Below are 13,843 nucleotides of genomic sequence, written 5' to 3' on the forward strand. Positions count from 1 at the left end.
CCAATACCGCTTCATGGTAAAGGTTTTAAAGAGATCGTGAATACAAGGAACATACCTAAACACTATAAAAGCAATATACAGAAAGCTAAAGCCATCATCAAATTAAATGGAAAGAAACTCAAATTGGTCCAACTAAAATCAGGGGGTTAGGAAGAACCTAGTGTTAGGAAAACTGGCAGGAATCCACAAGGATAATCCTATCTAAGACTCCTAGCAATAACAGAGAGGATGCCTAAACTAGTAATCTACTGTAGTTAGATTGATGACTATCCCAATGGTCATCAGAGATACTCCATCCTGTAACTGATGGGAGCAAATTCAGAGATCCACAGCCACACACTGGTCCGGTCTCTGGGAGTCCTCCTGAAGAAATAGAGTAGGGATTGTATGAGCCAAGGTGGCCATGACCGGAAACCCAAAGAGATGGCTGGCCTGAGCTCATGGGAGAAAATGGACACTGGACCAACAGGTAGGAAGCCTCCATAGTACCAGCTTAGGCCCTCTGCATGAGTGTTACAGCTTGGTCTCTTTGTAAGTCTGTCAGAGGTAAAATCAGGACCTGTTCCAGGCATTTATCTGGCTTTTAGGAATCTGTTCCCCATCCTGGATTACTTTGCCAAGCCTTGACACAAAGGGAGGTGTCTGATCTCCTCTCAACTTGATGTGCCATGCTTTGTTCAAACCCGTGATAGGCCCGCCCCACCTTAATGGAGATGGGGGAAGAGACCAAGAGAAAGGCAGTAGATGGGAAGGAGAAGGGGACCTGGGAGGAAACGAAACTGTGGTCTGTATGTAAAATAAATGAAAAAAAAATGTTATTTAAAAATCATTTAGGAAAAAAATTAAGTCAAAAGATATATTGGGAAAGAGTTCCTACTTTTTATTTTCACAGGATATGAGAGGCTGTGAATTCATTCTGGGTTAAGAAAAATCAGATTTGATCTAGGAAGACCTCCTAAAAAATCTCCAGTGGGAACAGATGGCCCAGATGATCCAGTGTTGCAGAGCGCCTTTGATGAAGTTTCCTCTAAGTTCTACTCCAAACAGCTTCAAGGCAGTTGAGTGAGATTAGCCAGCCTCACAGACCACTCCAGCTGAACTTGACCATAATTCTAAATTTTCTCAACATCTCTCAAACTTTAAAGTTGCAGAGATAGAATAGGCAATTAAAAATTTCCTCTAATTCTGTCAACTACAAATAGACTAGAAATCATAACTGTAATTCTTACTTGGTAACTTTTGTTGTATGTAATTTTACTATATTAAAGTTAAAACCTTCCTTTTTAATTAGATTGAAAGGGGAAAACGATGTGGGATAACCCTTCGGTACATTGTGAATATGTATTGTTGTCACTGATTGATAGTAAAGATGATTTGGCCTATAAAAATGGATCATTCTGAGGGGGGAAAAGAATTTCCATGCTTCCTGGTTTATGGGTAGATGGACATTTTTGATTGAGCCTTTCTTCCTGAAGTGATGCTATAAGCTTTTGTGATGTCTTGAAAAGGCTCTAGACTCCTCTCCAATTTCACAATTCAAAGAGGATGTCTTCTGTGGCAATCACTGTTTCCCAAAGGAACATTTCCTGGTGTATGGTGTTAACAATTAAACAATAATTTTCAGTGTGTAGGCAGTTGATTGGAATCCCTCCTGCTTCTCCGCTCTGTCTGTCTTAAATGATGAGTGCAGATCATCAGTCACTCACATTCATTTATGTCCATTGAATGCCACAGATGATTACCACAATTCTCTCAAAGATTGCCAGCACAGCCCTAGGTGATTGTGATTTTGTGTAGCAGGGACCTCAAAATGTGGCAGAGGAGGAAGAGAAGGTCATCATTCAACCTCTGGACAGACCTCACAATACCTCAATCATTCCCAGACAGGTAACAAAGTCCTTTCCCCTTTTCTACTGGTGTGAGTTGCTGATTACTTTCCTCTTAAGGCAATTGATTTTTCTTTGGCACTGCCTGTCATTCTCACTGTCTGAGTCATGTTAATGAACTCTCATTACTACAAACTGCTTTATTTTTGCTTTAATGATTCCTTTTGCGAACAAGGGCTGAGAGCCAGGAGCGTGCACCCTTGTTCATGCTTCTACTCACTTTGTGTTAAGACTTGAGGCAAGTCTGTCTCCTTTTCTTGGCTTTTGCTTTGCATTTATCAAAGAGATGGCTCATTGTAAATGTTCAAGTTGCCACCCTCTTGAAACTCATGAAATTGCTTCCTAGTGGCATTACCATATTTGTTCTTTCTGACAAGAATTGTCTTGTCTGTCTATAACGTGAGAAGAATTGTTTATAGTTAAGGTTAAGTTAAAATGAATCACTGGTTCATCTTATTTGTTTTCCTTACTCAAAAATATTTCATTTGTATTCTGCATTTTTGTGGTCACAGCATGTGGTTAAAACAGAAAATATAAACAAAACTTTCTTCTAGAATATAGTTTCCCTTTACCTTGTCTAAAATTTATTTTCCTTTTACTGTAAGAAAATATTTAAATAAGAACATGAATAAAAGTACTTTTAAGTCTATAGCTTGCAACCACAACTTACCAGAAATTATATTTAATAAAGCAATTATCACTTGTTAGGGTTATGTTTCTTATAAATGTTAATTAAGTCTTCAATTCAACATATAAGAGGAATGAATGTCTATGGAATTTGAGAAACAGAACAGTGGTAGTTTTAGAAACTGAGAAAACAAGCATCCAATAAGGGAACTGCCTGTGATGCACAGTGCAGTATATCGGGGACTCGCAATGGTTCTGGATCTGTGTTTTCACTGGACCATGAAGCCAATCACATCTCTGCTTCTGTGCCAGTTATCCATTCCAAACAAAAACAGTGCATGCTATATTTCTTGAGAAATTTTCAACGCATTCAACTTACTTTACTTGAATTTCTAGATGCACAATAAAACACAATTAAAAAAATAACTTTTGCAACCTGTATGCAAAACTCTTCTCTCATTTATAGACTGAGGAAGGGTTACACATCTCTGCAAGTACCTGCCAGCAATTGGGTCCTAGAAGGTATGCTTCTGTCTTAAATTAAACTTCAAAAAGATCAAGGTAATACTAAAGATAGGAAGATTATTTAGAAGTGGCTGTGATCATAACAATAATAGCAATGAATTGCAGCTGAGTTTCTCAAAACATTCACACACAAGGGAAATTTGTCCTAAAAAAAATAGAAATTTTGTAACTGCCGAGCTCATGCATTACCAGTTCATAAAGAGCCATATGCCATGCATAGACAGATGATGGCCAAGTGGCTTTAAATACATTTTTAAAGGAACATTTTTATGAACATCAGGTATTTTGATATTCTGTGAAAGAAATCTGACAATATTTACATGAAGCCAATTGTTTTCACATATGTTCTTAGTGTTGACATATGTCCAAAACAAATGAATTTTAGGAACAACATTTCGATTTCAGGCACTATTTCTCACTTATAAACAAATAGTTTAGATTTCATGGGGCTTTTGCAGAAGGTCGGCTCATTTTTCAAAAGTGGGTAATACCATTATTTAAGAAATTTGGCTAATAATATGCTGAAGGAAGCTAACTGGTAAACTATAATTATACATCAATACTTAAAATGGACTGAACTAACCATAGCATATTAATAAATAATCTATGATTGCACGGCTATATAACCTATAAAATTAATGAAAAATAATGTAGAATTTCATGGCTTTTTACTGAACACTTTTACCAAGTAAATAAAATTAACTGAACTGAATTTTTCAGGTACATTTCATGTCAACCAAATATATTTGAAAGGGTAAAATTCCTTCAGTTTCTTACAGAGAGTAGCTTATAAAAATTACTTGGTAAATGATTTTTCCATATGTACAAGAGTTTCAGAATAACAAAATAGGCTCAGAGTTAAATCAACATGGTCTGTTTTATAAAGTATAATAGCACTGCATTAATTAACTCCTTAAGAATTAGTTAATGTGGGAACGAATTTAACTCAGAAATACCTCTACAGAGAGCTTTAAAATGTAAGTGTAATTCTAACTCAGTATTCTACATCATCAAGAATTACTTAGATCATCATTAAAGCCACTTATTTATTCATATTCCCTTATTGAACTTATTACTTAGTCCATGATTCTCTGAAAGCAATCAATCTTTTTGATTATCTAATCTTAGGTTTTCTGAACAGTTCCTATAGAACTTTAAACACTTAGCACATCCATGTGTGTCCAACTTAAGCATTTATGGATTGCTGTAGACCCAGCCCTTTTTCTAGGTACAGAATCACTGTAGTGGCTTTGGCTCTAAAGCAGTCAAATATAGGCTATCAGTATAGTATGAGATATTTTCTGCAGGAGTTTGCATAAGATCCCAGGAAAGTTCATAGATGGTAGAGCTACCTCAGATAGAAGAGCAGTTCTGCTATTAAACTACGTAACAGGGTAAAGAAGTGAACACAGTGTGCACAGTCACCAAAGCATAAAGAAGACAGTGTCTGAAGTTTTGGCATCCCAATGCCTTAGGGATAGAGTCTGTGAGGATGGAAGGTGGGAACAGACTGAGAAGAGTAACAGTGAGGGACAGGATTTTAACACTTTTTGAGCAATCGTGAAGTGTTAGGATTGCACCATAAAGGCTAGGTAAACTAGCTGAAGGTCAGTGAGTCGTGGAGATGATTGGTTGGGATTCCAGGTATACCTCCTCAGCATCACTGCACTGATTGATGAGGATCAAAAGATGCTGGGCAACACAAGGAAAAAGCAACCATAGCCCAAGAGAAAACAGAGGCAGAGAAAAGGAAAAAGTATATTCTAATAGGATCTATGGAGAGAAAATCTGCAAGTCATCAAACTACTTATTAAAACAGAGATAGACAGAAGGATCCAATTATGTCTCAGGATTGTGACCCAGTCTGTTGTATCTTGGTGCCATTTAGTGCACAAATGCTATGAGAGGAAATGCAAATTTACAAATGCATCAAAGAATAAAGAAAATATTGATGACGCACAAAGTGCTGATTTCAGTGCTTTGGAACACTGGAGAAGAAGAGACTTGAAAAAAGATTGGCTGAGAAAGCAAAGGTCTTTGCAAAAGCATATAGTTATAACAGTGAGTTTCTTTTCACACAGATGTTGAAAAAGGTAAAGAAGATACTACACCAAGTACATATAATGGACCTGGTATGTACCTGTTGTCTAATCATGTTTTGTGGTCGTTCAAGTGGACTTGCCCAGTCAATTTGGAAATGTGTGGCTCACTAAGGATATATGCTTCACAGAAAGAAGTTTGCATCATAGGCTCACACTGGGAAGTGTTTCTAAACCTTAGCTGTATGTCAGGATTACTCCAAAGCATAAGCAAGAGCCTAGCACTTTTGATTGTGATTGTGCTGGAGAGGCAGCATTGAGAGCACAGGTCAGATAGGATGCAGGCAGGGTAAGATCTCTCAGCAAGGGCAGACAGACCCAGAGGGGAAAAAGAGGTTGTAACGTTAGAGTTTTGCAAACAAAAGTTACCATCTTTCTAACAAGATCAAGTCTTTCTCCCAGTGTTGTTTTAGTTGTCATAATGAAAATGAGCCAATTTGAGCAGAATTGGAGAACACATTGCACCACAATATCGTGGGAGAATATGAAACCAGTGGAGCCCATCATTCGTTATATCTAAGAATATAATGAGTTACTCAGTAGGAAGAATTTACTAGCCAGTCTATGACTCCCTACCCCTGCCAATCACTCAGTGGCTGAACACAAGCAGGCCTTGAGGAGCTGACGTGGATACTGAGTTTCTTCTGAGCATCAAAATCAAGTTTGAAAGCTTTAGCTGTGCCCCCACTATGGCAGCCGTTGTGTGAAGCCTCCGGACTATAATTGGCATGTTTCAGTCCTGAGTTCACAAGGATACAGATGGAGGAAGATGGGCAGGTACTGGAAGGTGAGACTCCGTGTGAAAAGTGTTGTTGCCTCCAGGTGAATACAGCAGCTACATTTACAGACTCTATTCACCTGGCCCTGTGTAGACACAGGGAAATGACAATACAGGTACTTATTGAGGAGCTGTGTCCAGAATGCTGTCTCCTGCAGTAGGGAGGCTCCAGAGTGAAGCAGAAAGCAGAAAAACCAAGAGGATTCTCCTATACTCATTTTCCTCTGAAGCATTACCAGCTTATCTGTGGTAACATCTTCCTAGGAAGGGGAGACACCCAAGCCTCTTGGCATTTTCAGAAGACACACTCTAGAGAAACTAATTGATTCACAAAGATCCCATCTCTTTATGCAGTTGTACACAACTATACCTTAACCTAATTTTGATTTGATTTTCTTTTGTATGGCTGGTCTAGAACTCACTGTGTAGAGCAGGACAGTCTTAAATTTGTGGCAGTCTTCCTATCTTGACTTTCCAAATGCTGGGATTGCAGGCATGCCTTACTGTTCCTAGCTTCCTTGCCCCATTTTATATAGAAAAATGAAGGTTCAGCTTAGCAGTAGTAGCAGATTAGAGATTTTCCTAAGCCAAAAATTTATTATTGCCCCCACTATCTTATAGGGTACACTTATAATCAGTGTGGTAGTATAAACTGGCTAGTTCCATAGTAAACATAAAAAGACTACAAGGTTAGAGACATGATTCAGCCATTAAGATAATGTGTTGCTCTTGTAGAGGTCTTAGGTCTAGGTTCCAGCACCTAAATAATGGGTTCCAACTGTCTAACATCAGTTCCAGAGCATTCAACACACTTTTCTGGCTTCTGTGGTTACTGTATACACATGGTGCATAGCCATACAAGCAGGCAAAACATCCACACACATAAAATGAAAATAAGTCTATAAAACTGGCAGTAGTAGATTTTTTTTCCTAAAGTCCATGACCTCACTAGCCCCAAATGGTTGGTCATGTTTCTAGTACTGTGCCTCATTTCCTTCCTATTGAGTTGGCCCTAAATCTGTTTAGATAGCTTTTAGGTGCCACAGACATCTGAGTGCCACTTACAGCTCCTCACTACAGTCTAAATCGTACCCTTATGCCCACAGATAAGCACTGCTTTGATGAGAAGTGTCTCATCACGAACCCTCTCTTTACAGTAAATGGAGACCGTCACAGAAAACCACAACTGGCTACAGTGCAGAGACAAACAGATCACGGAGAGCTCAGCCCCAGAGGGTACATCTACACCACAGTTCCTGCATCTGGGGCTCCGGGAACATCATGGAAGAGAGGACAGAAATATTTGTAAGAGACAGAATACCAGGAAGCCTGCTCTGAAACAAACTCTTAGACACAGCTGTATAGACAAGAAGGAATGATGGCAATATCCATGGACATTTGAACGTGGAAGGGGAAATTTCCATGTGATCCTACCCTGATAGCTATCGGCAATTAGTGACTGCTGGGAGAGTGAGAATTAACGTCTTCCATAGATAAGTGTGGGTTGCCCAGTGTAGAGTGATTATCCCTGAAACTGTATATACACAAACAACAAAATTGGCCTCAACGTGTGTGTGTGTGTGTGTGTGTGTGTGTGTGTGTGTGTGTGTGTGTGTGTGTGTGTTAGGAAAATATGGTTTATGATAAAGATGTACCATGGCCTCAAAATGAAGGCAAAGAAGGAACAGTACAGATTGAGTACATGACCAAGATATTGGTATTATAAATGATAAATGATTTTAAACAATTGACTTCTTTACACAGATATTTCAAATCCCCTATGATGTATCAAATAATTCTGTGGGCTGTAAGCATACAGCATTTAGGAAAGATGATAAAATTGGGGATAGAGGGATTGTTCAGTGTGTAAAAACACTCGCTGTTCTTGCGGAGGCCCCAGGTTTGGTTCCCAGCAACTATATGGCAACTCACAATCCATCTCTAACTCCAGGTTCAGGAGATCTGACACCTTCTTATGACATATATGGATACCAGGCATACACATGTTGCATATACATAGATGCAGGCAAAATGATCACGGATGGATGGATGGATGGATGGATGGATGGAAAGAAAAATGAGAAAGTTCTTGACACCATGAATCATACATTATAGTTGTAGGAATAAGAAAACAAACTAAGTCAAATTAATAATAAGTCTGTAGGTAATAACTGCTCTGATGGAGCATAAAATGCAATAAGGAGGAATAATTAATGGAATAAGCTAGTGGTGGAGAGGAAGGCATCTTGTTCTGCATGGTCCTGTTTTATCAAGATGATTTAACTAAAAAGAGACCTTAGAGCAAGCCCAGAAGGCATCTGGGAGGTGGACCACATAGACATAGACCATTGGGCAGAGGGTGGGGTGTCACATAGAATGGATAACACGTGCAAAGGTCCAGGAACTGTGGCAGCCACACCCTTGTTTTTCTAGTCTGTGATGCCGATGGCCTCCCTGGGTCTCAATGTGAATTTTAGCATTACCAGCCACAGGTTTTGTTTTTGGGTTAAGTTTAGGTGCTTTGATTGATATGATATTTCACAGTGTGCGGTCCTTGGGGCAAAAGAAGAGGGGAAGTGAAAGGTCTTTTCTATCCTCTTTGTTCTCTAGAAAGATTAAAGCCCAAACAACTACTTAACAGATCTACCACCACCATTCCAGTCTCCAAAGCCCTCCTATCATTTTTTAGTACACCAATTTTCTCCTTTATTGTCTGTCAGCTGAGGATATATGGAGGCAGCCCTTCACTGTTACATGAAACATTCCCTGAACTAGAGAAGGCAGAGTTTTCTTTCTGTACATCTCATTATGAAAACAAACCTATACACAGCATGATTGGGGATATCAAACAGCTGTGAACTAACTCAGAAGCCTTCGATTCATTAAAAGTGAACTCAAACCTTTCTGCACGAGACCTCCTTAAAAATATCAGCAACACAACAATGTTCTGACCTGCTTGGTAGCACCATACCAAGGAAACTTAATTTTATCAGCATTTTGAGTTCAGTCTCAGAGTTGCACGACTGACTTTCTTGGAAGGTTTAGAGGACACAAAATACCTCAGAGAAAATTGCCTCTCAGTTCTAGTTTCTGTGAAGCCAGCAAGAGTTCTGAGGGTACCAGTGTCTTCTCAAATTGGGAATTTCAGAAACTCGACTCTTTTCTCCTGTCATTATGGGTGTTTCACTCTTGCTACTCACTACTTTCAACAGTAACAGTTTAATACTTTGTAACTCTTTAAAAAAAATCAAAGGACAAGAATGGGCCTAGCCAGAGTGTTCAGTTGTGGTGGAACATTTCTCCTGACCTTTGATGTATTCAGCTTCTAGAAGGCACAGTATTTTCACAGAGAGGAAATGGGATCTCGGTTTCAACTTTGATCTAATTATAGAACTTAATGGAGGGCTGAATTTAAGCCAAAACAATGTGGAAAAATAAGGAAAAATGGGACAATACACAAGAGAGCTCCATATCTGAAGCCCCAACCTTTCACAGACTCTGAACCATAGCCCATTGCTTTGGATTAAAGCTCTGTCCCCACAATTTCCTTCGGGTACTATTTATAGAAAGTTTCAGGTTTGATACACACAATGTATACACAATGTCTTCATTTGTCTTACACTAGAGCATTTAGGACATACTAACATAAAATAATAAAGATTCCTAAAGTGCAGGAAAATGATGGCAAACAACACTTTTTTCTCCATTTTTTTTATTTAAATTAGAAACAAGATTGTTTTACATGTCAATCCCAGTTTCCTCTCCTTCCCCTCCCTGCTTTCCCCCCATTAACACCCTACCTATCACATACCATTTCTGCTCCCCAGGGAGAGTTAAGCCCTCCATGGGGGGGTGTCTTCAGAGTCTGTCATATCCTTTGGGATAGGGCCTCGGCCCTCCCCCATCTGTCTAGGCTCAAGGAGTGTCCCTCTATCTGAAATGGGCTCCCAAAGTCCATTCCTATGCTAGGGATAAGTACTGATCTACTACAAGAGGCCCCATAGATTTCTGAGGCCTCCTCACTGACACCCACATTCATGGGGTCTGGATCAGTTCCATGCTGGTTTCCCAGTGATCAATTTGGGGGCCAAAAGCTCCCCCTTGTTCAGGTCAGCTGGGCAAACAGCACTTAAGCCATTCAATTAATGCTTATCCTTGTGTCAGGCCTACAATAGACAGTCTCAGCTAATATTTTATTAAGCATTCAACAACCATAGCATTACAAGTGGAGGATGAAATTGGATAGCTGGTGAATGGGTCACTCCTCTAGAAATACAAACACAGAACAGGCATGGTGCCTAGCTATTTGCAGCAATTAAATCTGTTCCAAGCATCCACCTGAGGGACTTTGGTCTTTGGGCACTTAAGAGTATGTTTTTATGTCTTCTTGGACCAAGAAGAGTCATATAACATAAGGGTGGCAATTTGTCACTTACATGAAAGTGAAATGTAGAAAACTACTCCAGCCTGGAAAAAATAGCTTTTATTTAAAAAAAAATATGGATGATTGCCCCTAAGGAAACAACAATTTGAGGCTATGAGCCACCTGCCCCACAAAGGCTATTTGATGTAAATGGTAAAAGAACTGAACATCACTTCAAAAATGTCTGTCACATAGGAAATGTGTTTCTGTGCTGGTTGGTGTTGTCAACTTGATATGATCTACACTTACCTAGGAGACAAGCCTCTGGATATTCTGTGAGGACTTTTCTCAATGAGGTCCACTAAGGTGCGAAGGCCCACCCTGGGATGGTATAAAAAGGAAAAGGCTATCTGAGTGTGACTATCCACAACTCTCTGCTTCATGTCTGCAAATGCCCTATGACCAGTTCTCAATCTCCTCCTGCCATGACTCCCCCACCACAAGGGACTGAACCCCTGAACTGTGAGCCAAAATAAACCCTTTCTTGCCTGTTACTTTTAGCAGGTACTTCATCACAGCTATAAGGAACAGAACCAAGACAGCCTCTTTTCTTGTTCACACTATGTGTCTGCAAAAGACAGATGATCGTCAACATTCAGCATCTTTCTTCATTATCCAAGTACTTTGTAGACATTGATTAGTAACTCTTCAGCAATCCCTGCCAGGAAGGTCAGCATGATTAACCTGAAGCCAAGAGCCAGAGAACCTAGGGGTATATAATGTATCCTTTCTTCCAAGGACAATATCTAAACATTAGAGTGCTTTAGAAAGAAAGTACCCCTCCCCCGCTGATGTATGCAATACTGAAAATGCCATTGCATTTCTAATACAAAGCATGCAAAGTAGAGCCACACTTAGCCGGCAAAGAATACAGTGTTTTTCCTGGCAGGAGTCTCTATTTAATTAGAGTCAACACACTTGGGTAAACTTTTCAATCTGTGACCAGTGGAGGCATTTAAGGTTAGAGCTCTGATGTCTTACTGCAGCAGTCTGCTCTTGCTATAAATACCCATGAAAGTCTAGGCATGCCCCCCAGAGGCTATTTCCAGGCTTCAGGGATACTGAAATGAATTTGGGGTCAATGTCCTTCTTAATGAAACTTTTGAGTGGGGTAAGACTCACATTAAAACTTAGAGCAATGAGAATAATAGATAGTCAAAGGAACAGAGAAAGAATTAGCTCAGAATAGTGTGGAAACTAATGACTGGTGATTCTTTAGATTGAGTAATCAGTGGAAAAGGGGTCCCCTGAGATTGTAGAATTGAAGGTGAATGATGACAGATGTATCATTCCAGGTGGTGAGAAAGGCAAAGGATGTGTCATACAGAAATAAATATAAACTAATAATAAGCTAGCACAAACCCTAAAGTAGAAATGAATGCCACACAACCATGACTCCAAGAACAATCTACTGCAGCTGAAAAATATGGAGATGAGAGGGTAAAATAACACAGGGCCAGCATATGTAATCAAAGGAGGTGGCAAGTTCATTATGACGAAGCTTCAGAAACCACTGGGAATTTTCTAGTAGCAATGTAGATAATCTGTATTCCTATTTGCTGAGCAACAATAGTGCCCTGGGTGTGGTAGCATATGTTTCTAATCTCAGCACTTGAGTGATGGATGCAGAAGGATCTCAACAATTCTAAGGCCATTTTTGAATACACAGTGTGTTCAAGGCCAGCTTGGGCTGTAAAATAAGATTCCTGTCCAAAGAAAAAAATATCAAAACATGAGGCCTAGAGAGATGGCTCAGTGATTTCAGAGCACTTCAGTGTTGTTGCTTGCTTTCTATCCTTTAAATCTTTTACTGTTTTGGCTCTTTGTTCTTTGCTTTTACTGTTTTGGCCCACTACCCAGCTCCCAAATAATTCACACAAGGAGACTTATTATTACTTCTAAGTGCCTGGCCTTAGCTTGTCTTGTTTCTTGCCAGCTTTTCTTAAATTATCCCATCCACATTTGCCTCTGGGCTTTTCCCTTTTTTCTATTTCAGTATATCTTTCACTCTTACTCTGTGGCTGGCTGTATAGCTGGGTGGCTAGCCCCTAGCATACTCTTCTCTTTGTTCTCTTGTTGCTTCCTCTATTCTTTTCTTATTTCTTCATCCTATTTCTTCTCTCTGCCTGCCAGCCCTGCCTATCCGTTCTCCTGCCTTGCTATTGACCAGTCAGCTCTTTACTAGTCTATCAGGTGTTTTAGACAGGCAAAGTAAAAGGGCTTCACAGAGTTAAGCAAATGCAACATAAAAGAATGCAATGAATCTTTGCATCATTAAACAAATATTTCACAGAATAAAAGAATGTAACACACCTTAAAATAATATTCCACAACACTTCAACTCTTACAATCCAAGCTTGGTTCCTGCCACCCACAAAGTAGTTCATAACCTTAGAACTCCAGTTCTAAGGTCTCCTGCACTATCTTCAGGCTTCTATGGGCACCTGCATGCATGTGGTGCACATACACACAAGCAGGAACACCACAAATACACGTAAAAATAATTTTTAAAGTTTTCAAAGAAGAGATGGAGATAACTATGTGAACTCTTGGATTTTTAAGGGTAGGGTAAACAGAGCTTGTTAGTAGATGTGGGAATTCTGAAGAGTGAAGAATCAAAGACAGGTCTTCACTCTTTAGATGGAAAAGTAGAAGAGAATTATTATCTAGTACTTGAAATTAATGTTTCTTATGCTGTATTTGAACTTGGGACTAACAGACTCATGATTTAATTTTTAGATCAAATAAAGTAGATTAATCATATTTCCAGTACAATGATAGAGGTAACCTGGTTTCTACTCTTTGTTATAATAACAGTGGAAGAAAACAAACTATAAAATTATATTAGTTCCACCATTGTTTAGGAAAATCAAAAGTTAAAACCAATATGAACTTACTTGAAAATATTATAATTTGGAATTAATTCAAGTGAATTTTGAGATCAAGTGTGTATTAAATTGTGTTTCTGTTGCATATCAGAGGTATTCCAATATATGTCCTAAAATAGCATGAAAATTATATTCTAAGTGATAGAAAACAAACAATGAACCATGATGCAGTTATTTATTTAATTATGATTATAATAAAAGAAATAAGAGAGAAATGTATGGCTCTGAAAACAAAATTATTAGGAAGGTCTGAGCTAGAAGGTGGCAGGATCTTCCCTAGGAGACAAGATGAGCTAATTTTTGACAGACTGCATCTGAGAAAAGCTGTATGTAGCCGTATGTAGGACACAAACCTCACACAGAATGTACTGATGGCAGCCATCCTGGAAGACAGAATCTAATCAATGGATTACCTGGCCTCTGAACCCTCAGTCATCGTTGACCCGTCCAACTGTGATGTGGGAATGGGAGTGTGTCATAGGAAATGAGGGCCTGCAATTTTCAAGGACCAGAGAAGCTGTTGAGCTTGGAGAGGGGTTGGGAATGGCAGCTCATCGACTTACACTTCTAACATAATCCGCCATTCGCCTCTGCATCCTCAGAGCTCAGCAGAGGAC

Source organism: Cricetulus griseus, assembly GCF_003668045.3.
Source record: "Cricetulus griseus strain 17A/GY chromosome 1 unlocalized genomic scaffold, alternate assembly CriGri-PICRH-1.0 chr1_0, whole genome shotgun sequence".
Classification (NCBI taxonomy): domain Eukaryota; kingdom Metazoa; phylum Chordata; class Mammalia; order Rodentia; family Cricetidae; genus Cricetulus; species Cricetulus griseus.